This window comes from Peromyscus californicus, unplaced genomic scaffold, assembly GCF_007827085.1.
Source record: "Peromyscus californicus insignis strain IS unplaced genomic scaffold, ASM782708v3 Scaffold_10__1_contigs__length_136768540, whole genome shotgun sequence".
Taxonomy (NCBI): Eukaryota; Metazoa; Chordata; class Mammalia; order Rodentia; family Cricetidae; genus Peromyscus; species Peromyscus californicus.
This window is the reverse complement of record NW_026294391.1, coordinates 74,422,417-74,447,685: the sequence shown is the minus strand read 5'-3', so window position 1 is coordinate 74,447,685 and position 25,269 is coordinate 74,422,417. Positions and strand designations below refer to the sequence as shown.

Genomic DNA, 25,269 nt, shown 5'->3' with positions numbered 1-25,269 from the left:
TGCTGACCACATTATGTAAACCATGTCTTCTCGAGTTTCTCCCTCATCAAATAAGGCATATGATACTATTACTTCCATTCTCTTGTGGTGAGAATTAATAGTGTTATGATATGCAAAATGCTTATAAATTATTTGATAAATAGACATTAAAAATTTAAAGTTGTCTGATGGCTACTGATAAAAATTTAGGATCATGCATACCACCTTTTCACTATTCTGAGCAGCATTTCACAAAACTATTGTATTGATGAACATTAGGTACCAGAACACATATATGACAAAGATGTAAGTAAGCATTTATCTAGAGTGTGATTAGCATAAAGTTTGCTTTCCATCTATTAAAATAATGGTTCCCTTCATTTATGATACTCATTAAAATCTCAGTATAATAAGAAAAACACATTGAATATACAATTATTTAGCATTAATGTGTCTATTTTTCATTAATTGATTCTCCTAGATAACTGTGGGCTTTTAATTTGTATTAAATTTAAAAACGGAGACAAAAATACAGAATGAAATAGTAATCTCAAGGTGATAATTAGTTATAAAACATTTTCTCTATCATAGTGTGATAGTTGATTTGTCAACTTGGAAGATATTCTTGGATAAGATTAAATGTAAATCATGAATGAGTTTTCTGACCATAAATCTCAGTGAAATTGAACCAATAGTTGAAGGCTCAGGTAAAATAAAAAGTGCTGTGGGATGTTCTGTATGGCGAATGTGTTGCTCTGATTGGTCAATAAATAAAACACTGATTGGCCAGTGGCCAGGCAGGAAGTATAGGTGGGACTAACAGAGAGGAGAACTGAGAGAACAGGAAGGCAGAAGGAGTCAGTGCCAGCCGCCACCAGGACAAGCAGCATGTGAAGATGCCGGTAAGCCACGAGCCACGTGGCAAGGTATAGATTGATGGAAATGGATTAATTTAAGCTATAAGAACAGTTAGCAAGAAGCCTGCCACGGCCATACAGTTTGTAAGCAATATAAGTCTCTGTGTTTACTTGGTTGGGTCTGAGCAGCTGTGGGACTGGCAGGTGAGAGAGATTTGTCCTGACTATGGGTCAGGCAAGAAAACTCTAGCTACAAAAAAGACTAGATTCACAGAGTGAAAAGATAATTCCAGCAAGTTGCCTTCAGATGCTGTCAGTATCAGCTTCATTCCTTGGCCTTGAGGCTGCTGTTTGCCACTGCTGATTTTGGAGGTACCAACCTCTATAACCTCATGAGTGGCTTTCTAATAATGAATGCCCTTCTATATATGAACATCCTAAATCTGATTTATTCTGTTTCGTTTTCTTGGACAATCCTGAATAAAAATATAGTTTTTGCTCAGCTTTCTGGAGATCTTATATAAAAAAACATACTAAGCTCTAGAAGAATGTCATCAAGAAACTTGTACTCAACCTTCATGAAGCAGCACAATTTGCCAAGAAACTTTTAAATACAAAATATTATTAAATAATATGGTAATGATACCAGACAAATTTTGATTTGGAGTATTCTAAAGCTATGTAGTGTCTAGAAATAATTACTCTTAAGCTCTGGTTACATTTATTTATCAAACCATGGACTCCTGGATCTTAGAAGAAAACACATAATTAACCATGAGAAAACATTCCTGGAGGCTTTCCAACTTCATCTGAGGATACAATTTAAATTTAACTATAAATTATTAAATAAAAATTTGAAAACTACCTATTTTCCTTTTAAAACTATTTGTTTTATAACATTCATCACCGTCTTCTTGGCATTTTTGCTAAAATTATCATTCCATAAGACAGTTCCAATACCAAAGGATATTAATCAGTGACATGTTTAATGAGAAAGAAAACCCTTTTTCTTAACTTTCAATCTTATTTTTTGAGTATTCATGCAAATGTATAGACTATGTCAAGCAAGCATAGTATCCCTGTTTCTCCCTTCTCTCTATTTGCTCACATCTTGCATGTCATATTCCTCCTCTTTGGTATCCTAGAAGTTTGCTTCAACTTTCTTTTCATTTAAAAAATACATATTTCTACATGAAATACTTGAATCATGAATTAGAAAAGGCAGAATAGTTTTCTTTCTACAATTGACTTAATTCTCTCTCTCTCTTTGTGTGTGTGTGTGTGTGTGTGTGTGTGTGTGTGTGTGTGTGTGTGTGTGTGTGTGTGTATTTGTTTTTTGAGACAAGGTCTCAGTACATAGCCCTAGCTGTACTGGAACTCACTATTTAGATCCAGTTAGCCTCTAACTCATAGATCTCTGCCTGCCACTGCCTCCTGTGTGCTGGGATTAAAGGTCTGATTATCTCCAGTAACACAGATCTTCCTGAAAACAATATAATTTTGTATAAATTCTGAAAGACTTCCAGTTCTATGGTTAATAGGATGGATTCAGAATTGGGGAAAGGGAACAGAAATCATCTAGTTTGGTGACTGTGGGATGTGCTCTTCTTTCTTTTGTCCACCTGGCAGAATCAATCAGCTGTAAGAATGGAACCTGGGTACAGAGCGGGCTTTCCTTTCCTTTCCCTTGAGTGCTTAAAGTACCATCAGTTCCTGTCACTCAGCTGACTGGATATAATCCTTATAAGAAAATAACCATTTAAGTACCCCATATAACAAGAATTTTACTGTAGAAAAAAAGTGGGCCTGATGATGACAATGAATTGACACGGTGCTTGCTTAGCATGCACTATTTAGGTTCCCATCACTCCACAACCTGGGTGTAGTGATGCACACATGTAATACCAGGTCTCCATCTCCATAGGTGAAAGATAAATTTAGAAATTCAAGATAATCCTCAGGTACACAGCAAGCTCCAGGCTGGAAGAATTTGATAAACTTCTCTCAGTTCGAAAACATAGTCTTGTTTCATACTTCATCACACATTGATAATTTAATTTCCTACTTAAAAAAAAGAAACCTTGGTGGGAGATGAAATGTGACACTGCATTTTGGCAACTATTTCTCTTGGTGCTGGTCAGTTCAGATCTGTGGGGCACCCGCTCCAATCATGAAAGATCAGAACCAGCAAGGTTGGTGGCAAGTGGGTTGAGTTTACCCTTCAATCTCAAGCCTGTTCTCAGTGGACTGACAGGGAAACCAATGATGGTGAAACTTAAGTGATGAATGGAATGTAAGAGCTACTTAGTTTCTGTAGATGGCTAAAAATACATGGGTCTTGCAAATACAGAATACAAAGATGGGCATTGTCTGGACATCTGGGTGACATTCTAATAAGGTGTAATAATGTCCTTTATATTTTATATCAGAGGTGTTGAAGAAGAGAGGAAGATGGGAAAGATGAGAGAATAGCATCTATGGGGAGATTTTACATATATATCTGGATATATATGTATATGTGCATATATATATATATATATTATATACACACAAGATTTGATTTTTTCAACTATAAAAATTATCTTCCTTTAAGGACAGGTATGGTAAAATACAGCTTTAATCCCAGTACTCAGGAGGCAGAAGAAAGATCTCTGAGTTTTCTACATCATTGTCATCATTTGGCGTGATTGTTGTTCCACTAGGAGCTTAATAGCATCTCATTGAGTTTACATTTCTCCGATGATATCTAATGTGGAACAACTTTTTATATGTATATTTGCCATCTCTGAATCTTTATTGATATGTGTGTTAATGACTTCAGCATATAGCACACGTAAAACATAGCCCAAAATTTCCTTGCTTTTAGATCTATCCTACCTGGGATACTCCTACTCTGTCTGTTATAGTGAGTGTTCAGCATGCTGTAACTTTATAAACACATTTATCTCTAATCTATGTGTATGTTTCAAATGAAAGATTTTTGAACCTTTTTTAGTCCACCCTGATATACGTGTTTTAATAGTGCGGTTAGTCCATGACATGTAATGTGCCTACTGATACACATGGAATGATAGTTAATACAAGTTTACAGTGCTCACACTTGGTGCGCTTGTATGTATTCGGGCAGGAGGTACACAAAATTTCTATGTAAATTCCAAAAATTTTCTTATTAATCTAAATCTCCTGTAAAAGCAAAATAAACTTTATAAAGAGAAAACAGATCAGATATTTCCAAGGATGCTCTGGAAATAAAGGCATAGACGTGGAATCCATCCACAAACCAAACATCACAGGAGGCTTTGTCCCAGGTTTTATGGGTGAGCATTTGACTCTTCCTAGAAATTGATAGTCTAAAATATTAGTAAATCTAGAGTATTTGAGAGTATCATTTTTGTATATACTAAGATTATAAATTTGTATATTATTTAGTGTAACTACCTAATGTGGTCATAACTATTGTTTTCTTAAAATTTTGGGTTTGGTGATAAATAAGCAGGAGTTTCTATATGATTACATAATTACTTAAGTCTTAAATATTTTTCAAGTAATAAGCATACTACCAGAAGAATTATAACTAATAGGAAGGAAGTTATGAGGAAGCAGGCATTCATGGATGCTTTTCTATGCAAGTACCCTCTTTCTAATCACTGTAATGTTCAAAAATGGCAAAAGCAACATAGTATGGAATTGTAACAGTTACATGAAAATATCACAAAAGAACATTATAACAACAAAGACAAAAGCATGAATTTTCTTTTTTTGTAGACTTTCATATTTCTCTGCTTTTCTTTGTAGAAATTCAGGAGGTAATTTGCAATAATTTTACATATTCACCTTCCTCTTTAGATTTAAGGAACTATACTAACGGAAAACTCCTTTTTGGAACTTTATTACCATTTTAAGTTGTTTACTATATGCAAAATATATTAATAATGTCGTATAGAAGGTGTTTGTTTAAAGCTCTAGAGATAATACCTCTGGTACAATGTAATGCATCCCCATTTTATCCACCATTGCACAGGACATCTATAAATGGCCCAAGTGTTTGTATAGTGCTTTAGGGCTCCTTCCCATTATCCCTGACTTGTAGTTACTTCAAATTCTCTGCTAATTGTTCTGTGTTCTTACATGCTCTGGAGGAAAATCTAAATGTTCCCACAAAGTCCTAGAGAAATCCCACTAATGAAATTAAGCAATAGGGCTAAAATGTGTTTTTGTCAATGTAGGCCCTTAAGCTAAATTTTGGAAGGTGATGCACATGGATTATTCAATAGACAAGCTTTTAATTAGTGTTACTTTATACTTACCCTATAAAGGACAAAAACAATCAAAATAGTAGAGCAAGCAAGTTTTCAGAAAGTTGCATTTCCATCAGTAATTTATTTGAAAAGTCCCTGCACTTAATATTTGAATTTTCAGAAGACAAAATTTGTCTTCTCAGTATTTTATTGATTTTCTTTCTAACATTTTCTTCACTTTCTGCTAGTATTCTATTTTCCTTAGAAGCTCCCTTTTCATGTCCTTATGGTGACTTTAAAATGCATCAGCCCCATCCCACCCCCAAAGGCCACATTAACCTCCAAAAGCCTTAGTGAATATGTCATGACAGAGAAAAGAGTGCAAATATTTTAGCTATACCTAGACACTGATTTAGAGCTTTCATTGATGCAATTGTTCTAAAGCATAATTGTCTCCACCTTGTGAAGCTGAATCAACTCATATTACTTTCAGTATAGTACCCCAAATATTATTGTTTCCAATATTGTCTCTTGAACCAAAGATAATCTTTTCTGAGTCTTCAAATTTAATTTATAGACTCTTTGTAAGTGACACTAGGTCAGTGCTGCCATCAGCTGAACAGCAACCAACCTTAACAGCTCCGACATTTCAACAGGCAGTTGGTAGTGATTGACTCACTAGAGAACAGCTCATTATTTATAGTGCTATCTGTTACTGAAATGACTTGATTCTGACCTGAGTGCTTTTCATCTGCACCCGAGCAGTGTCCAATTACAGACCCCTGCTGAATTGAAAAGTAATCTGGTTTTTTGTATCCCTTAATTTTATGTCTTTCAGTTTTTCAGTCTCCCTGTAGGGCTGTGTCCCTTTGTGTGGGTGATATCCTATCTAGACTGTCCCAGTGGGAAGTATTGCTGGCATATGAACTTCTCTTGTTTCTATTGTTCTACCCCCCTATTCTATGGGATTGATGTCTGTGTAATGTTTGGTTATCCATGATTGTTTGAGGAAGTTATTTGTCCTCTGGCCATGAAAAATATTAAAAGAAAACTACATACACAAAACCATATATTGGTTCAATTCAGAAGAAGATTAAAAAAAAATTTCTATAAAGTAATTGAGAATTCCCCCATCAAAATTGGAAAAGTCATCATTACTACAAAATATTATTTGTTTTTCTTGGAGTAAATATCCCTGTAGCAATATTTTCCAGATTTCGGATGCAGTAGAATGTGTCATACCCCATTGCATCATGATATAGACCTAACGTGGATATTCATTATGAGTTGGTTATTTTAGGTGCTGACTAAAATGGAATCACATAGAAGTTTGGCACAATTATTTAATGTTGCAGAAGTGCACTTAACATAAGTATTGGAAAATAGAATTACAATTAATAGGTGGTGTGCTGCTATACCATTATCACTCCAATGCAAAAATACTTTTATACTCTTTGTTGAACACTAAAGCAATATAGTAAAAAGCACTTTTCTTCCAAGAAAAAGATACTCAGTCTACAACATTAAAAGACGCAATCAAATCTGCAGTGCTATTAGTAGAAGAGGTAGAAACAAAATTATTCTCAACAGAACTAAATTTAATGCTGTATTTTGCATACAACACCAGTTTTAAGATAAATAGATTTCCTTCCACATAGAAATTTTAAGCAAAAGTAATTCCTATAGTTTGTATAAGTATGCCTCCAAGACCCATGTATTAAAGTCTTGGTCACAAAGGAGGCTCTATTGCCATTGCCGGGGACTTTGAGTTCAAATGTTAATAAAAATTCTTTAGGTCATCAACGCTGAGTCTTTGAAGAGGTATTTTAATACTGTTCTACTATGCTTTTCCTGCTATTGCCATTGAGTACAGCTACCAGATGTGTGCATGTATGAACATACCCACAATCACACAGTCATACTTACACATACACTCAGCATTAGACGTAGATTTAAAATTAGCTATTTACTGGGACATAATTTCCTTTTGGAGAACAAAAATCTGATGAAAATGGATGGACAACAAATCATAATACAAAATACTGAGTAAATAATAAGTGACAAGGACACTGTAAAAAAATCTGATCAGAGGTGTTCAATTCTGATTAATAAGTATAAAGATTTCAACAATCTCATCTTCAAGTTTGTCTAACAATTAGTCAAATATCTCAAGGCACATTCTGTCCATCAAGCACAGAATTCTGTCTATTAAGGGTAACTCCATTGGAAAACAAGCTCTCCAGGCCAAGATGCTCTTCCCAAAAGTGTGAAAAGATATTTCTTCTAACGTCTTTAACTTCTATGAGAAAACTAATAGCTTCAATAGTCTCTAGATTGAAAAAATTCTACAGACACTCTTTTAGTCAGATTTTCTTTTACAGAAATTAAATCCACTTTGAGAGAGATGAGTTGAAAATTTCAGATCAAAGAATATCTTAGGTACAAGATTATGAGGTTTGCTATCTCAACATTGAAAGGTAGGAAACTTAGAGTAGATGACATTATTAGAGTGTACCTAAAGGAAATTGAGTGAGATTCCATTTGGTTAAGTAAGCTGAAGAAATAAAAGCATGGTGTGGTGGTTTGAAAGAAAATGGCCCCCAACAGGAGTGGCACTATTGGGAGGTATAACCTTGTTGGAGTAGGTGTAATCTTGGAAGCAGTGTGTGTAACTGTGGAGGTGGGCTTTGAGGTTTCATATGTACTCTAGCCATGACCAGTGAGACAGTTCATTCCTTTTGCCTTTGGATCAAGATGTAACACCATGTCTGTCTATGTGCTGCCTTGCTTCCTGCCATGATGATAATGGACTAAACCTCTGAAATGTGAGCCAGCCATTCCAATTAAATATTTCCTTTATAAGAGTTCCTGTGGTCCTGGTGTCTCTTCACAGCAATAGAAACCCTAAGACCAAAGTTGGTACCAGGGACTGGGTATGTTTTTGCTGTGGTTGGCCTAGCATGTTTTTATTTGGAGGAATTTGGACTTTGGTACTTCGAGTTAGGAAAGCAGTAGAATACTTTAAGTGCTACTTAATGGGACATACTGAAAGGAGTATGGAAGACAATCTTGCTGAGAGTTATTAAAACTATGAAGACCTGGCTCAAGATGATTCGCAGGAGAAGAATTTTAGTATGCTGCCAAGAAATCATTCTTGTGATATCTTGGTGAAGAATGTGGCTGCTTTTTGCCCTTGTCCGAAAAGTTTGCCTGAGGCTAAAGTGAAGAGTTTTGAATTAATTCCCTTGGCAGAAGAATTCTCAAAAAAGCCTTTCATGTGGTTATTTGTGTTAACTCTGATGAAGATTCATAATGAAAAGGAACAAGCTGAGCAAATAAAACTTTAAAATGTACAAATTGAGAAAAGGGGTACCAGGAAGTGGAATAGAGATAATTCATGTGTTTAAGGAGATTAAAGAATTAAGAGATGGAATAAAGGCAGTGAAGACTGCAAGGCAAGATCCCACCCAGCAAAACTTCTAGCTTGTGAAAAGGAACTAAAGAAAATCTTGGAGTAGTATATGGTAGGACACGCCTTTAATTCCAGCACTCCAAAGGCAGAGGCTGGCAGACCTCGGAGTTTGTGGCTAGCCTTGTCTACAGAGCAAGTTAAAGAAAACCAAGCTCAGGCAGCGTAGGCATCCAGAAAGCTGTTGAAGATGTAATTAAATTAAAGGACCCATGGTCCAGCCCAGCAAGCAGCAGAACATGGCAGCATCAGCCACATGGTTCTGACTTTAAGGAGAGAAAACTGTCATTATGAAATTTGCCTCTGTGTCTATGGAAAGCTGCGGAGGCCAGGCATCTGTCAGGGGTGTCCCTGAATGGAGGCCTAGAGAAGCCATTGAGTGAAGCTGTTAAGTTGAAGGCCGGATTGCCTTGGAGACTGCAAGATGTTGGAGATGCCAGAGTCCTGGGATACCTGCAGAGGAAAGCTGTTAACAGGGAGTGGAGCCAGCCCGAGTGGAAGAAGTATCTTGCAGTCAACAGAGCTGAAAGGCGTTAAAGGTCTGAAGAGCATTTTCACATCAGACATGTAGATTCAGAGTTTGGAGTTTGCCCAGCTGGTTTTTGGTCTTGCTTTGATCTAATATTTCCTCAGTATTCTCCCTTCCATACATTTTTGGAAGAGTAACGAATATTGTGTGTCATTATATGTTGGAGATATGTCATCTGCTTTTTTATTTTGATTTTGCTGGGGATTACAGTTAAGAGATTGCATGAATCTCAGAAGAGAATTGAACTTTAGACTTTCAAAAAGTTTGAGACTATTATAGACTTTGGAGACTTTTTGAAGTTAGACTGAATGCATTTTTGCATTATGATATGGCTACATGCCTTTGGGGGCTAAGAGGGGAATATGATGTTTTGAAAGAAAATGGCCCCAAAGGGAGTGGCACTATTAGGAGGTGTGGTCTTGTTGTAGATGTGGTCTTATTAAAGGAAGTGTGTCACTGTCACCATGGAGATGGGCTTTGAGGTTTCATATATACTCATGCCACAGCCAGTAAGACAGTTTACTTCCTGTTGCCTTTGGATCAAGATGTAAGGACTGTTAGCTCCAGTCCCATGTCGGCTGCATGCCCAGCACCATGTCTTCCCACATACCACCATGCCTCCCACCTTGATGATAATGGAATAAACCTCTAAACTATAAATGAGACACTTTAATTAAATGTTTTCCTTTATAAGAGTTAGCATGGCCATGGTGTCTCTTCATAGCAATAGAAACTCTAAGACACATGGAATAAGGGAAACTCCTTGATAAACAATTTTATTAAATAAGGTGTAAGATAATAGAGATCTATGTTTTATTTCCAAAGAACAAAAATTAGTACAAGCAAACTGGGTACGCAGTTAAACTGGCAGCACTAGGACTGGAAATATGTGAATTTTTAATGTGAGAATAAAGAAACTTTGGCACTTAGAAGACTGTACATGAAGAAGAGAACTTTTTGCCACCAATAGTCACATTTCAGCATTACTTCAGTGGTATCATAAACCAATTCAGTTCATGGTTAAGTTCTTACAAATGAAATAAAATTCAAAAATCTAACACCCAAATATATCTTAGCATTAGCAAAACATGTAGGAGTTCCAAATTAATTTTCTCCATATGCATGAATGTACCTTGGCTATATATTTCAATTGTTTAAACCTCTTACCTATAAATAATTCACATTAACTTTTTTAGTATCTGAAACTAAAAGCTTTTATATTACTTTATACGTTAATTCAAAGATGCTGCTTAATTCAGTAATAATTTAGGAAATCTGTATCAAGGCACTTTTTTAACCTATAAAAAGCCATAAAACAACAGAAGTGGGCAATTAAAAATAAACTAGCATAGGTAGTATCTATCTATCTATCTATCTATCTATGAAAAAATATATTTATATATTTTTCTTTCTATATAAAAATTATATATTTATGTATATATGTGAGAAAAATACATTAACAAAATAGATCTTATATTTTCTCATTGTCTATTGAAATGTGAATTCCTCCAGAAGGAACTAAAACTGATATGCCTTGTGCTGAACCCACACAGGCTTGTCTGTTAACCATTTGAAAGGTAGAACAATTGGTGTCTTTGAAAGATCAGCAATTGTTGGGCCTTGTTCTTGTATAGTCTGGATGGCCGGTGACCAATCTTTATAATAATACTTCCTAATATTTCTCTCAGAAACATGTGTTAATTTATGGTTTGTTTCTGAGGTTGGAGGAATGTTAATCTGAGTATTCCATTGTTGTAATAGATCATTGTCCCATAAATTCATAATTGTATTAGTCACATATGGCTTTAATTTTCCTCTCTGTCCTTCTGGTCCTATACATTTGAGCCATCTTGAACTCTGTTTCACTTGAAATAATGTTCCAATCCCTAACAGCTGAACATTTACCTCCTGAAGAGGCCAGTTTGGATGCCAAAATTCTGGTGCAATTGTTGTAACATCCACACCTATTTCTACCAAACCTTCCAAGAGAACGTCATTTATTCACATTCTTAATTTTGGTCTTTGTTCTGAAAGGACCAAGCAGATGCCATAACAGGCTGCTCAGTCTTCTCTCAGAGATCAGGCCTCAATTTCAGTTTCCTGAGACTTGAGCAAGCAGTTTCTGGGAGGGCCATGAACAAAAGACTGCTCAAAGTTTAGCCAGATGTTTACTTTCTGGGGCCCCTCACCAACTTAGAGTTATGTGCAGTATGTGCTTGACCAGCCAGCCCCCATGGTGGCTCAAGGACAAAGCCTGGGACTTGTGCTGGACTGCCCCCAAAGTAATAAATTGTAACCACCAACCAGTAAATTCAAAGGTTACATACCCTCACCCAATTAAAAGAGAACAGAGATAAAGATAAACCAAACCGAGTTGCACCCGTGCAAAACTCCCCCAACCCCCCTGAAGGGCTTGTGGATTTTGCCTTTAAAAAGCTGGCCACTCAAAGAAAAAGCAAGTTCCTCCTGGCCTCATGACTACGAGTGAGTGCTTTGGATCGAGCTTCCCTGTCCGCGGCTTGTAAACAAACAGAAATAAACCATGCTAATTGCATTCTGAACCTAAGGTCTGTGGTGGTTTGTCTTTGGGGTCCCAATCTGGGCATAACAGTTCATTTATAGAAGTTTACCAAAAAATTTGCCTTATGGTTACTTCTGAATTTCCTATTCTCTCTGCTACAACTATTCTATCACCCTGAGTAGCCTGGTTTATTCCAATAGGCATTTGGTTATTTAATTGCTCTGAAAAGGGTTTTCATCTATGATGGCAGGAAAGGTCTAGACTGAATTTGCTGTGGGGGCCTGGATGAGGCCCCTCTGGGAGTTTCCGGAGGACAGAGGCAAAGGATTATCTTGTCTTTCCCTTGTTGATTTACATTCCTTGGTCCAATGTTTACACTTACCACACCTTCTGCATAATCTAGAAAGGAGGGGCATTCTGTTGTCATTGTTCCTTGAGTAAACATTCTTTCTAGGAACACCCTGTTTACACTCCCTTTTCAAATGACTTTGTTTACCACAACCAAAACATTTGACTTTATTTTTCCTCAAAGCTTTTGAAATTACCTCTCCTATCCACATCTCATGGTCATAAGACTCAATATTAATTTTGTCCCTGACCTAGTCCTCAAAGGGTGCTGATCTGGTCTTTCATGGCCTGATTATTCTTTTGCATGATGCATTCACGTTCTCAAAAGCCAAACATTCGATTATTATCTGTCTAGCTTCTGAATTTGGTATCATTCTATTTACTAATGTAGACAGCCTTTGTAAGTAATCCATGAAGGATTCTTTTGGGCCTTGCATAATTTTCATAAATGATTCAGTTTTCTTCCCTGCTTCTTCAATTCTGTCCCATGTATTCATGGCTGCCATGTGGCATAGAATTAAGGTTTGGTTATCATATAAACATTGTCTTTGTATATCAGTGTATTTGCCTTCTCCAAGAAGCTGATCCTGGGAAATTTTCACACCTCTAGTACTACATTGTTGTTCTATGGTTTTAGCCTCCTCTTTAAACCACATTCCATTGCAATTGTGCCCTGGCCTCTAGGATAGCTGTAATTAGAAACTCTAAGCCTTTAGGCTGAAGAGGGATGCTCCAACATTGCAGACAAAGTTTGGGTGACTGTCCAGGCAGCCAGCTGTCTCTGTCATTCTAGATTTTTGGAAGATACTTACAATGCTCTTCCTGTTTACTTAGGTAAAATTATATTGTTCTGAGGTCTTTGATGCAGTTGAAGACTAGATAGGTATACTTATAATCTTCCTTGGTTATGATAAAAGATAAATTAGATATGAAACTTTAGACTCACAAATATAGGATAGATAGAATATTTTCTTTAATTTTGCCAAATACAAATAGACTAGATATTGTAACTGAAATTCTTGCTTGATAACTGTCCTAATATATGTAATTTTGTTTGTTTCGGTGCCTCTCCTGATCTCGCTCTGTAGATCAGGCTGGACTCAAACTCACAGAGATCCATCTGGCTCTGCCTCCTGAGTGCTGGGATTAAAGGTGTGTGTCACCACCACCCGGCTTATTATATGCAATTTTACTATGTAAAAGTTATAACCTTCCTTTTTGATTAGACAGAAAAGGAGAAGTGCTGTGGAATGTTGTTCTGTGTGCTGAGAATGTGTTGCTCTGATTGGGTGATGAATAAAATGCTGATTGGCCAGTAGCCAGGAAGGAAGTATAGGCTGGGTGAGTGGATAAGGAGAATTCTGGGAAATAGAGTCAGAAGTCACCAGCCAGACACAGAGGAAGCAAGATGTGAAGGTAGAACTGAATAAAGGTACCAAGCCACATGGCTAAACATAGATAAGAATTATGGGTTAATTTAAGTGTAAGAGCTAGTCAATAATAAGCCCAAGCTAATGGCCGAGCAGTTTTAATTAATATTAAGCCTCTGTGTGATTATTTTATAAAAGGCTGCAGGACTGTGGGTGAGAGATTTGTCTCGACCACAGGCCAGGCAGGACAACAGAAAATCTTCTGGCTACACCTTTGTATTAAAAGCACTGAGCATATTCATTACCTTGCATGCACCAGATTAACACCACAACGTATCTTAGTTGTATATAAATGTCCAATATTAACACAAATAATTTTAATAAAAAACAGTGTATGTGATCAAACAAGTATTTTCCACTATTTCCTCTCTGGGTTAGATAGATCTGTAGTTTTCAGACAATTGTTAATGACAAGGATACTCCAAAATTCCATAAACAATTTGATGCTATTTTGCGAATGTCAATTTTAATCTCTGATAATTTCTAAATGATTGGGAGGTCCTAAAGTGTTGTTATACCTCTAAGTGAAATAACTTGAAAAACAAATCACATTTTCAAAATTATTTCCTTTATTAACAAATTTTTCCGTGTGAAAAATTGTTTACAGATCTAGAATAGAACAAATTGTTCTGTGATACATATAGGAAGGCCTTCAAAATCATCACTTTAAAATATTTAATATTTGGTAGGATTCTTTCTCATTAAATTTCTTGATAGACTAGTAGGTATTACTATGCTATATAAAATCATTTTCATAACACTTTAACTTATTTTATTTTCATGTTGTAATAAATGTAAAATGCTAAATGAAAACAAAAGAATATTTAGAACAAAATCTAAAAATAGACATACCAGGTGGCAAGAAATTAGTTAATAATAGTTAGAATCTTGTATATATATTCCAGAATTCCTGGTAAAATCTGTTCATATAATTTTATGTAATTTTGATTAATGTTGCTAGAGAAACACGTTACCTCTAATCAAGTACCTCAACTAAGACATTCAAGAGAGATAGGAAAAGGTTAAGGGGACATAAAAAGGAAAATGTCCCTTGCCCTCACCACCTGGAACTGATTAAATTTTCTTGCGTATTGTGTCAAGATTTTTGACACAACTGACCTGAGGATGACCTATACAGAAACTCTACACAAAACCTATTCTCCCTTCCTAAAATGATCACAAACAAGGTTATTAAAACAGCTAGTGAACCATGCTGAGGATAAAATCATACCTCATAACCTCTTTGGGTCACTTATGTACAGCAAAATTGCTTTGATTCATTTGATTACTTTTGATCCATGATTTTGTCATAATATTTCTTCCTCCCAATACCGTCATAAATCATTTTCTAATTTTATTAATAAAATAATCATATGATAAAAAGAGTAGAGTATCAGTTTTTCCACCTTACCCCATCTTCCTTACAGATTTCTCCCTTTAAATATTGTAACTACTAAACTGCCCTAATTTCTGTACATCTTCTGCTGAAGCAGCATTTCCATTTTTTCCTTGTCTATCACACACATGACTCTTTTCAAGAGTATTTGCCTCATTAGCCTAATTAACTTTTCTTGAATCTAACTTGTTCTGAAATTTATGCAGCACCAAGGCATCACATCAGCTAGAGTTGACTAGAGGCTCCTGAAGCTTTGAATGGACACTCATTTGCAGAGCCTGAAACTTCAAATTGTACTCCACAATACCGATGAGAAGCTACATGGCATAAAATGTTATTACGTGCTCTTTCTAGGCAATGCTACAATACGTATGCACCTTCTGTTTCGTGTTTGCGCAATATAAAATGTAAGGATATTTAGAAACACTCCAAAACTAAACTTATCCAAACCAACTCTGCCAACATTGTGTAACACACATCGAGCATATAAAAAGGTAAGTAAAATCATGAGACCACATAGCTAAATGTGACGAAGCAATATGTGGCTTCTCCTTAAATCTTTTAAACAATTTTGAATTAAGATCTTATATGGAGCACAGTGTGGCCCTGTAGTAGAGATCCTTCCCACGTGATAGAATTAGACACTTGTACCACTGCATCCAGTTCTTCTTCTTTCTTTCTTTCTTTCTTTCTTTCTTTCTTTCTTTCTTTCTTTCTTTCTTTCTTTCTTTCTTTCTCTTCCTTCCTTCCTTCCTTCCTTCCTTCCTTCCTTTCTTTCTTTCTTTTTTGAGGAGGGGGAGAGGGAAATCATTTAACAAACTTGTTCTTGTATAACAGCCTGAACTCTTCGTGGGGCTGAAAAATGTTTATTATTAATAGAGTAAAATGAATTATGTCCCTGTGTCTTATCAATGCACTGAATCCCTCAGTAACTTGCCAGTAAACATATAACACAATGGAGTTTTTTATTGTTTTTGTTTTGTTTTTTTGTTCTTATTTTCTGCCTTCTTTATCTGAAACAAAAGTAGAACAGAACCCCCTGAGAAAACAATGATATATGCAATGAGTTATCTAGAATTCACTTTATTTCCAGAAGGCAATTTACTTTAAAAACAGAGTATTCATCAGGGTAGGGTATCATTGTTATCCAATCCTTTTGTGATAACCAGAATTCTAAAATGTCTACCTTTCACACAGATATCTGCTCAAATCTTTGGGCTTTGGTGAATCTAATATGACTGTGATTATGTTACTTTAAGTGGTAATAGGAATTTGGCTAATACAATTACCTTATTAATCAGTTGACTCAGCACTTACCAAAACAATTATTTGGAAGGGCTTAACTTAGTAACATGAGATTTCAGAAGCATCATTTTCCTCTGGCTTTAAGATTTCACATAAATTGAAAGTGTGAGAGGGTTCAACATTCACTAAGTATCTGAGATGAATGGAGCCACGTAGCTAATAATAAGTTCTAGAAACTAAGGGTGCTCCTGGCCATCATCCAGCAAGAAAATTCTAAATAACATGGTAAGTCTAGTCTTGCCCTTACAGGTAAAAGGAAATGTATTCAAAACCTTGAGTCTATGTTTGTGAAACCCTAAGCAAAGAATCTAGCTGAACCTGCCTGGATTTCTAGCCTATCAAATTGAGAAAAACATTAAGAGTTTTATGTTCCTAGGTTAGGGACAATTTTATGAGAAATCTGTGAAACTGAATATAACCCGTTACTTTTCATAAATAAAGGAATTAAGTCATAGACAAAATGACATACCATTCTTGTCATTCTTCACATTTTCTCTAGTACATGTGTGTAATAGCTCTTTATTGACAACTATCTATGAATATCACAACACTATATTTTTCAGGTAGTAAAATGTGTTAAAATTCAACAAATTGGAAAGGAAATACAACATCAATTATTGAATAGACTAATGTAGGAATTATTTTTCTCCAACTTCATTCCCTAATTAATTGAAACCACTTTCCTTTTTCCTTGGCAGTAATAAACTCATTAGACTCCTCCATATTAATAGGTTCAGAATCTCTAGGTGGCTATAATAGCTTTTCTGTACATATAATCGATTAATTATTTTTAAAACAACCTCTGGAGGTAAGATTAATTTTTCTCACTTAGCTAGTTTCATTATTTCATATTGAATGAAAGTATCTTTGTGTTTATAAACTGAGAAATAAATATAAAATCACCTTAAATAGGATTTAAAAATAAATCACATCAAGTTAATGAAGTTTTAGTAATCTTATTAAGGAAGAGATGAAGCTACTGACATAACTCTAGAATCTTTCATTTGCTTGAGTTAGAACATATTTGTTTTAAATGACCTGTCAGACAAATAAAGGGTATTAAAATATGGTAACAGAAACTTAAAAAAAATAGACCTCCATATATGATATCAACTATGTGCACATTAGTACATATCAGCTTGTATATATTTCTTGAGAAAACCAGTATTCAAATACAAGTGAATTCAGTAATAAGTATTGAAAATGTATGTTAGTGACTCAGAAAAGATCACCAAGAGAGACAGATGTCAGGAAAATTTACTAGTCTCATGAGTCTTGTTCCTGAGTTACTTCACAGCAGATCCAAATAGCTGCATTTGCTTACATGTAAGATTTTTCTATTTAGTTGTAAGATTTGAATCATATATATAATTGTACTTCTAATACTTATAAAATTAGAATGCTAATTATAATGATGTCCAAGTTAATAAAAAATATGAATTAAAATATAGAATTTGTAGTTTTGATTCCATATTTCTTGGATACAAATTGTATAAAAGTAAATAAATAGTTAAAACCCCCAAGTAACTATTAGGTATCAAATTTATTTTGTAATAGACTTTAATATTTAAGGATTAAAATTATGAAAAATGTAAATGATGATTTTAAAGAAATTCTTTCTATTTGTATTTGCATTTGTTATTTCAATAGTTTGTGTACATGTATATAATGGTATCTTTTATGTGAATATGCTAATTATATTTAATAGCAATACTGATTTATAACTCTCATTTTGTGGAATCAAGTAGGAGTGTGGTAGTTTGAATGCAAATGACGCACATATGTTCATGAGTTTGAATACTTGTTTCCTAGCTGGTAGAACTATTCTGGGAAAGATTAGGGTCGGCCTTGTTAGAGGAGGTCTGTCACTGGGGGTAAGTGTTGATTTAGAGTGCTTAGTTTTCTTGGTGTCCTCTATTCCCTTTGACTCTCACACTATTTCTACTTCCTCTTCCACAGAGTTTCCTGAGCCCTGAGGGGAAGGATTTGATGGAGACATCCCTTTTAGGACTCAGTGTTTCAAGATCTCTTGTTCTCTGCATAATGTCTGGCTGTCGGTCTCTGTATTTGTTCTCATCTCTTGCAGAAGGAAGCCTCTCTAATGATGGTTGAGCAAGGCACTGATCTGGTTCCCTTGATGGAATGTCCTGTGGGTTCCTAGGTAATCTTGGTTATAATTTTTCTAATTGTTAACTTTTTAGTCTCAACTTTTTGGCTCAACAACTTAAAGATACTACATGTACATTGAATCCTAAACTATATGATTCTACTATATGAAATTATTGAAACAATAGTTTTAAGATAAACAGACAAAAGGTGATTAATTGTATGTATAGTGAATAAGAATTAATGAATTATAAGCAATGTACAGAAATTTCAGAAGTAATGCCACTATAAATGGTAAGGCTTCTTCCAGTGTTGTTTTTTTTTCTTTACTTTTTGAATTGTGTAGTGCAACAGTTAAACTAATTTTTAAAAATGTGGTAGAAGAAGCCACCATATTTTTCAAATCCTGAGAAAACTATTTTATAGTATTAATTAAACAATTAACAGTTAACACAGAGAAACAAACTCACTAAAAAGAAAGCCCAAATACCATGTATTAAATAATCGTTGTATTAATTAAGCATTATTTCTTATTTAGGCATTGAATCTTAATTACATTAATGACTACAACTCTAAATTTTAAAAGCTGAGTTTAGAGCAGGAGTGCTGTTATCTTTTTTAAGTTTATTTTTATTTTATGTTCATTGGTGTTTTGTCAGCATGTATGTCTGTGTGGGAGTGTCAGAAGTCCTGGAACTGGAGCTATGGACAGGTATGAGCTGCCATGTGCATGGTTGGTATTGAACCCAAGTCCTCTAGAAGAGTTGACTCATCTCTCCAGCCTCAAATAATGAGTTACTGTCTGTTTGTTTGTTTGTTTGTTTTTTTGAGACTGGATTTTTCTGTGTAGCTCTGGCTGTCCTGGAACTCACTCTGTAAACCAGGTTGGCCTTGAATTCACAGAGATCCACTGTCCTCTACTCTCGAGTGCCAGGACTAAAGGCCTGTGGCACCAATGACAGGAAGCTTCAAACTTTTTAACAGAGGTTTTCTGTAAAATTTACTTTTTGAAAGTAGTATGTATGATATAGACACTAAGAAAATTATAACTAATTATATATTATTTACTAGAGAAATTACTCTCTGATGATATGATAAACAAAATATTTTAAAATCCAAACACTTGTAAAAATCATACAGGAAATTGATGGAAGTGGAATTATTACTTTTGTTGTAAATTACTAATGTTGCTTATACTGCCAAATGCTAAAATTATTTTCAAAATTAACTGTTTTAAGCCTTCTGTACAAAACAACAGGACAGAGAAAATATAAAATACTAAAAATGAATAATTGAGTGCTATTAATATTTACTGTTTATAATGGACTTTTAAAACTATTTTAAAATTACTAAAGTAAAAAGAAAAAAAGTTTCTTGAATTAATGACATACTCTTTATAAATATATGATGACTTATTTGATTTACATTTCTTATTTGTACCTGTGTGACTCAACTATATTGAATGCATTAAACTATTTCTTTTACAAATTCCTGGGTGAAATTGCTTTACATTAGTTCCTGTGAAATTCAGAGGATTTGAAACATAATCATGCTTTATACATTGGAAAGGTACAATGGACAGATGATGAGTCTCTCAATAGAGTGTTTATGTGAAGATCAATGAAATAATTTTAGCTAGCTATCATATTAAAAATGTACATCCCTGGAGTGGGGTAATAGTTGGAAGTGATTATTTATTATTTATTATTTGCATTTTTATCCACTGATATTTATTAATTATGTCTCATGCCACATATTAATAATATTACTTCCAGAATTAAGATTAGGTAGTTCTTGATAACTTTATAAACTTCTACTGCAAATAATTATTGCCAATACCACCTGACCACACTTTAGTGGAAGTGACTGAGTGGAAGAAGGGCAAAGGAAGAGAAAGACAGTCTTCTTGAACTGACTGACAATTTATAAAACAATCTAGAAATGAACCAGAATGTAAAAGATGAAGAAAGCATTTGGATTTCAAATCAAGAGATCCAGGAAGCACAGCTTTGCCAAAATTGTGATGTGGTCTAGGGAAAGGAAAAAGGAGTCATTACGATTTTGACTAAGGCCCTTATTCCACCACTTATTAACAGTACAGCTACTATGAAATAATAAAGTAACATACATAAAGTGACAAGCACACTATCTTACATAAAAGAGGTATTTAATGAAAGCATCTTTTGCCCTGGGCCTGATAGAATCATTTGTCAGAGAGTGGGATAGTAAAGTTCCATTCATGTCAGAAATCAAAGCTGATCACAGATGTGACCATATATTTCATAAAAAATTATTGGTGTTTCACAGACCTGAAAGGTACAAATTAAATTGGTCAGTATAAGATAGCCAGGAGGTTAGAAAGCATTTTGAAAATAATTCAAGAAAAATATCTCTCTAAATCCAAGTCAAAAGTGCATTTCTAGGAGAATATAATTTTCTTCTTCCTACTTTTGCTTTTCAAATGAGAAAATAAATTTGATTTCTATTAATTCCATTTAAGTTTATCATATACATATATACAAATTTGCTTATATATAATTTTTTCTTTGAAGAAATCACACACAATGATGCACCTTTTCACAAATACTTCTCTTATCCCTTCATGCAGGAACTAGATAAACAAATGAGGATATTTTTATTTGATGTTAACAGAGTATAATACATAAACATGAAATGAAATAAGAATCAAATATCTGAAATATATATTAAAATCTTTCCAGAATTAATGAAGACGTGCAGTGTGGGAAAAGTATTGTTTAAGAGGATAGGATGAACTCATATATATAAACAATTTTAATTTTATAAGAACTTTGTGGTTTATAAGTGGAAAGAGTTAAGTGATTGCTATGCCTTTTTAATTGATATTGTGTCACCTACAAATTTTGGTTTTCATTGACTCTCAGGTAGCAATTTTGATTGCATTCTCTAGGCTGTTAAATTTACTTGTACCTTTCTTAATCTACAAAACTGTACATGTACTTCACTGACCATATGAAGCTATTATAGTTACCCAGCAGAATTGTCTTAACCGAAATAAGTTTACAAAGTAATTATTGAAAACTATACAAATTTATAATGTCATCAAAGTTGATGGCATTATTAGGGAAATGAAATAGTGGGGTCAATACTTTATGATACATTAGGTGGTTGGAAATTGTATGCCCATGTAGACATAGTTGAGACTACAAAATTCTTTGAAAAGCAGTGACTTAATCTTTATTCTTCAAGTAAGAGAAAGATAAAACTGTCTAACATAGACATAATTTTATTGGATTTCTGATACAGAAAGAGTGTTAGGGGACACTAGAAATTCAACAAATAAAAAGTAGCAAGTAACATGTGCTGTTTTAGAATGAGTAACTTGTGAAGAAAATTAGAAAAAGAAAGTGATAAAGGGACAAATGTGAATGGATTTTAGAGATAAGACCTTAAGTGTTTAATTATTACTTGCATGTGACTGAGAAGAAGTAACTATTGCCTCCCATATGCTGCTTCTTAAATTGGGATTGTCATTGGGTGTTCAGGATTCACACTGCAAGGCAATTCACTATACAAACGTAACTCTCTCTCTCTCTCTCTCTCTCTCTCTCTCTCTCTCTCTCTCTCTCTCTCTCTCTCTCTCTCTCACACACACACACACACACACACACACACACACACACTCTCTAAATTATTGTAGTAAAACCTGGTTCTGTATTTTGTAAAAATTGTTTTGCGGGTTTTTTAATTCTATTCTATTCTGGTATATTTCTTCAATGGAAACAAAATATTATTGCTTTGTCTTGCTTTGTTACTTTTCCTTTTAAAGTACTTGCAGTTAAACAACTTAGGCTACACCAGAGGATACTTCACAACAACAGAAGCCATTGTGCTATATTCATGTCTTCTAAGATCTATCCTTCACTAAGATCAACATATATCACACTGTCTTTCAGTAAATATTTGAGAAATACATCCCTCTTTTAGGTTTAACTCATGGTAAACCCAATTATTAGGCATGTTTTATCAAACAAAGAGTTCAAAAGTATAATACTATTTTAAAAATATTTAAAGAATATAAATAAATCCAGGTGGTGGCTCACATCTTTAATCTCATTTCTTGGGAGTCGGAGCCAGGGAGATCTCTGTGAGTTTGAGGCCAGCTTGGTCTAGAGAGCGAGATCAAGGGTAGGGACCAAAACTACATAGAGAAACCCTGTCTCCAAAAAAAAAAAAAAAAAAAAAAAGAAAAAAGAAAGGAATATAAATAAAAAATCAATAAAGTAAAAATAAAATTCTCATAAATACAAATTAATACTATCAATATTATTGTTTTAAATTAAGTGGAAAAGATCAATTACCTCACATTGCTGATAAAAAAGGATGTTGATGCATCAAGTTCCAATTAACTCATCACAGAAAATGAGTCATATCATAAAGAATGTAGAAGTTATTATGTTAAAAGTATTTTATAATTCATGGTGATGTTAGTAAAACAATTAGCTCTTGCTTGCAAAAGGTGTTTCAAAAAATATCAGAAGATGAGTTATTGCAATGCCAAAAAAATTTATTTATAGATATTTCATTCAGTAAAGATTACAGACAGTTTAGCTACTGAAATTGCATCAAATACAATGAAGTGTTAGTATCTAAAAGTATTACAGGTAAAGGAACTTCTATCATACTCATTTAATATATTCATACAAACCTGTATAATCTTCATAAAAGCACAATTATAAAGTACAAACTGAAAAAAGGCAGTAGCCCTCCTATATACAAATGAAAAGGGTGCTAAGAAAGAAATCAAAGAAACATCACCCTTTAAAATAGCCACAAATAATATAAAATACCTTGGGGTAACTCTAACTAAGCAAGTGAAAGTCCTGGGGGATAAGAAATTTGAGTCTCTGAAGAAAGAAATTGAAGAAGATATCAGAAAATGGAAAGATCTCCCATGCTCATGGATAGGTAGAATCAACATAGTAAAAATGGCAATCTTACCAAAAGCAATATACAGATTCAATGCAATCCCCATCAAAATCCCAACACAATTCTTCACAGACTTGGAAAGAACAATACTTAACTTTATATGGAAAAACAAAAACCTAGAATAGTTAAAAGAATCCTGTATAATAAAGCAATCTCTGGAGGCATCATGATCCCTGACCTCAAGCTCTACTATAGAGATGTAGTAATAAAAACAGCTTGGTACTGGCATAAAAACTGACGTGTGGACCAATGGAATCAAATTGAAGACCCTGACATTAAGCCACACACCTATGAACATATGATTTTCGACAAAGAAGCCAAAACTCTACCATGGAAAAAAGAAAGCATCTTCAACAAACGGTGCTGACATAACTGGACATCAACATGCAGAAGACTGCAAATAGGCCCATATCTGTCGCCATGCACAAAACTCAAGTCCAAGTAGATCAAAGACCTCAATATAAATCCAGTTACACTGAACTTGATAGAAGAGAAAGTAGGAAGTAGTCTGGAACGAATTGGAACAGGAGACCACTTCCTAAATATAACACCAGTAGCACAGATACTGAGACCAACAATTAATAAATGGGACCTCCTGAAATTGAGAAGCTTTTGTAGAGCAAAGGACATGGTCAATAAGACCAAATGACAGCCTACAGAATGTGAAAAGATCTTCACCAACCCCACATCTGACAGAGGGCTGATCTACAAAATTTATAAAGAACTCAAAAAGCTAGGCTTCAAAATACTGAACAATCCAATTAATAAATGGGCTACAGAGCTTAACAGAAAATTCTCAACAGAAGAATTTCATATGGCTGAAAGGCATTTAAGGAATTGCTCAACATCCTTAGTCATCAGGGAAATGCAAATCAAAACAACTCTGAGATACCATCTTATACCTGTCAGAATGACTAAGATCAAAAACACTGAAGACAGCTTACATTGGAGAGGATGTAGAGCAAGGAGAACACCCCTCCACTGTTGGTGGGAATGCAAACTTGTACAACCACTCTGGAAATCAGTATGGTGGTTTCTCAAAAAATTGGGAATAAGTCTTCCTCAAGACCCAGTTATACCACTCTTGGGCATATACCCAAGGAATGCTCAATCTTACCACAAGACACGTGCTCAACTATGTTCATATCAGCATTATTCATAATAGCCAGAACCTGGAAACAACCTAGCTTCCCCTCAACTGAAGAATGGATAAAGAAAAGGTGGCACATATACACAATGGAGTACTACTCAGCAGTAAAAAAAAATGATATCATGAAATTTGCAGGCAAATGGTTGGAACTAGAAAATATCATCTTGAGTGAGGTAACCCAGACTCAGAAAGACAAACATAGTGTGTACTCATAAGTGGATACTAAATGTGAGGGAAGGGATAGCCAGACTGCAACCCACAACTCCAGAGAGGCTAGCTAACAGGGAAAGACCCTAGGAGGGACACATGGATGACCCTGTGAAGGAGAAGTGGATGAGATCTACATGAGTGGACTGTGTGAGGGGGAGTGGCAGAGAACGAGGAGTGGGGAATGAGAACATAGGGAAATGGGAGGGTCAAGCTGGAACAGGGACAGAGTGGGAGGGCAGGGAGGAAGATACTGTGATAGATGAGGACACCATGGGAATTGGAAGAGGCAGGGTGCTGGGGAGGCTCTCAGGAATCCACAAGGTTGACCCCAACTTGGTTTGCTGGTAATGGTCCAGAGGGTGCCTCGACTGGTCTACTCTAGTGACCAGCCTAGCTAATAACCTAGCTGTAATCATAGAGCCTTTGTCCAGTGACTGATGGAGGCAGATACAGAGATCCATGGCCAAGCACCAGGCTGAGCTCCGGGAATCCAATTGATGAGAGAGAAGAGAGATACTGCAGGTGAGGGACATGGAGATCATGATGGGAGGATGTGCAGAGATGATGGACCACATTAGTGGAAGCCCATGAACTGTGGACTGGTGGCTATGGAGACCCCATGGGTCTGGAGTAGGCCCTCTGGATAGGGAAGATGGTTGATAGGCTTGAACTGTTTGGGGGGCACCCAGGCAGGTGGATCGGGATCTGTCCCTGGCCTATGGGCAGGCTTCTGGAACCTGGTGCCTGTGATGTGACACCTTGC

At 35.1% G+C, this 25,269-nt stretch overlaps 1 protein-coding gene and 1 pseudogene across 2 annotated transcripts in view; one reads left to right on the top strand and one right to left on the bottom strand.

Moving 5' to 3' along the window:
* Positions 1 to 25,269, bottom strand: part of Pcdh11x (protocadherin 11 X-linked) — a 609,896-nt gene that overhangs the window by 497,179 nt on the left and 87,448 nt on the right. The gene's annotated exons all lie outside the window — the stretch shown is intronic.
* LOC128108503 (small nuclear ribonucleoprotein F-like) lies at positions 2,868 to 3,308 on the top strand (annotated as a pseudogene).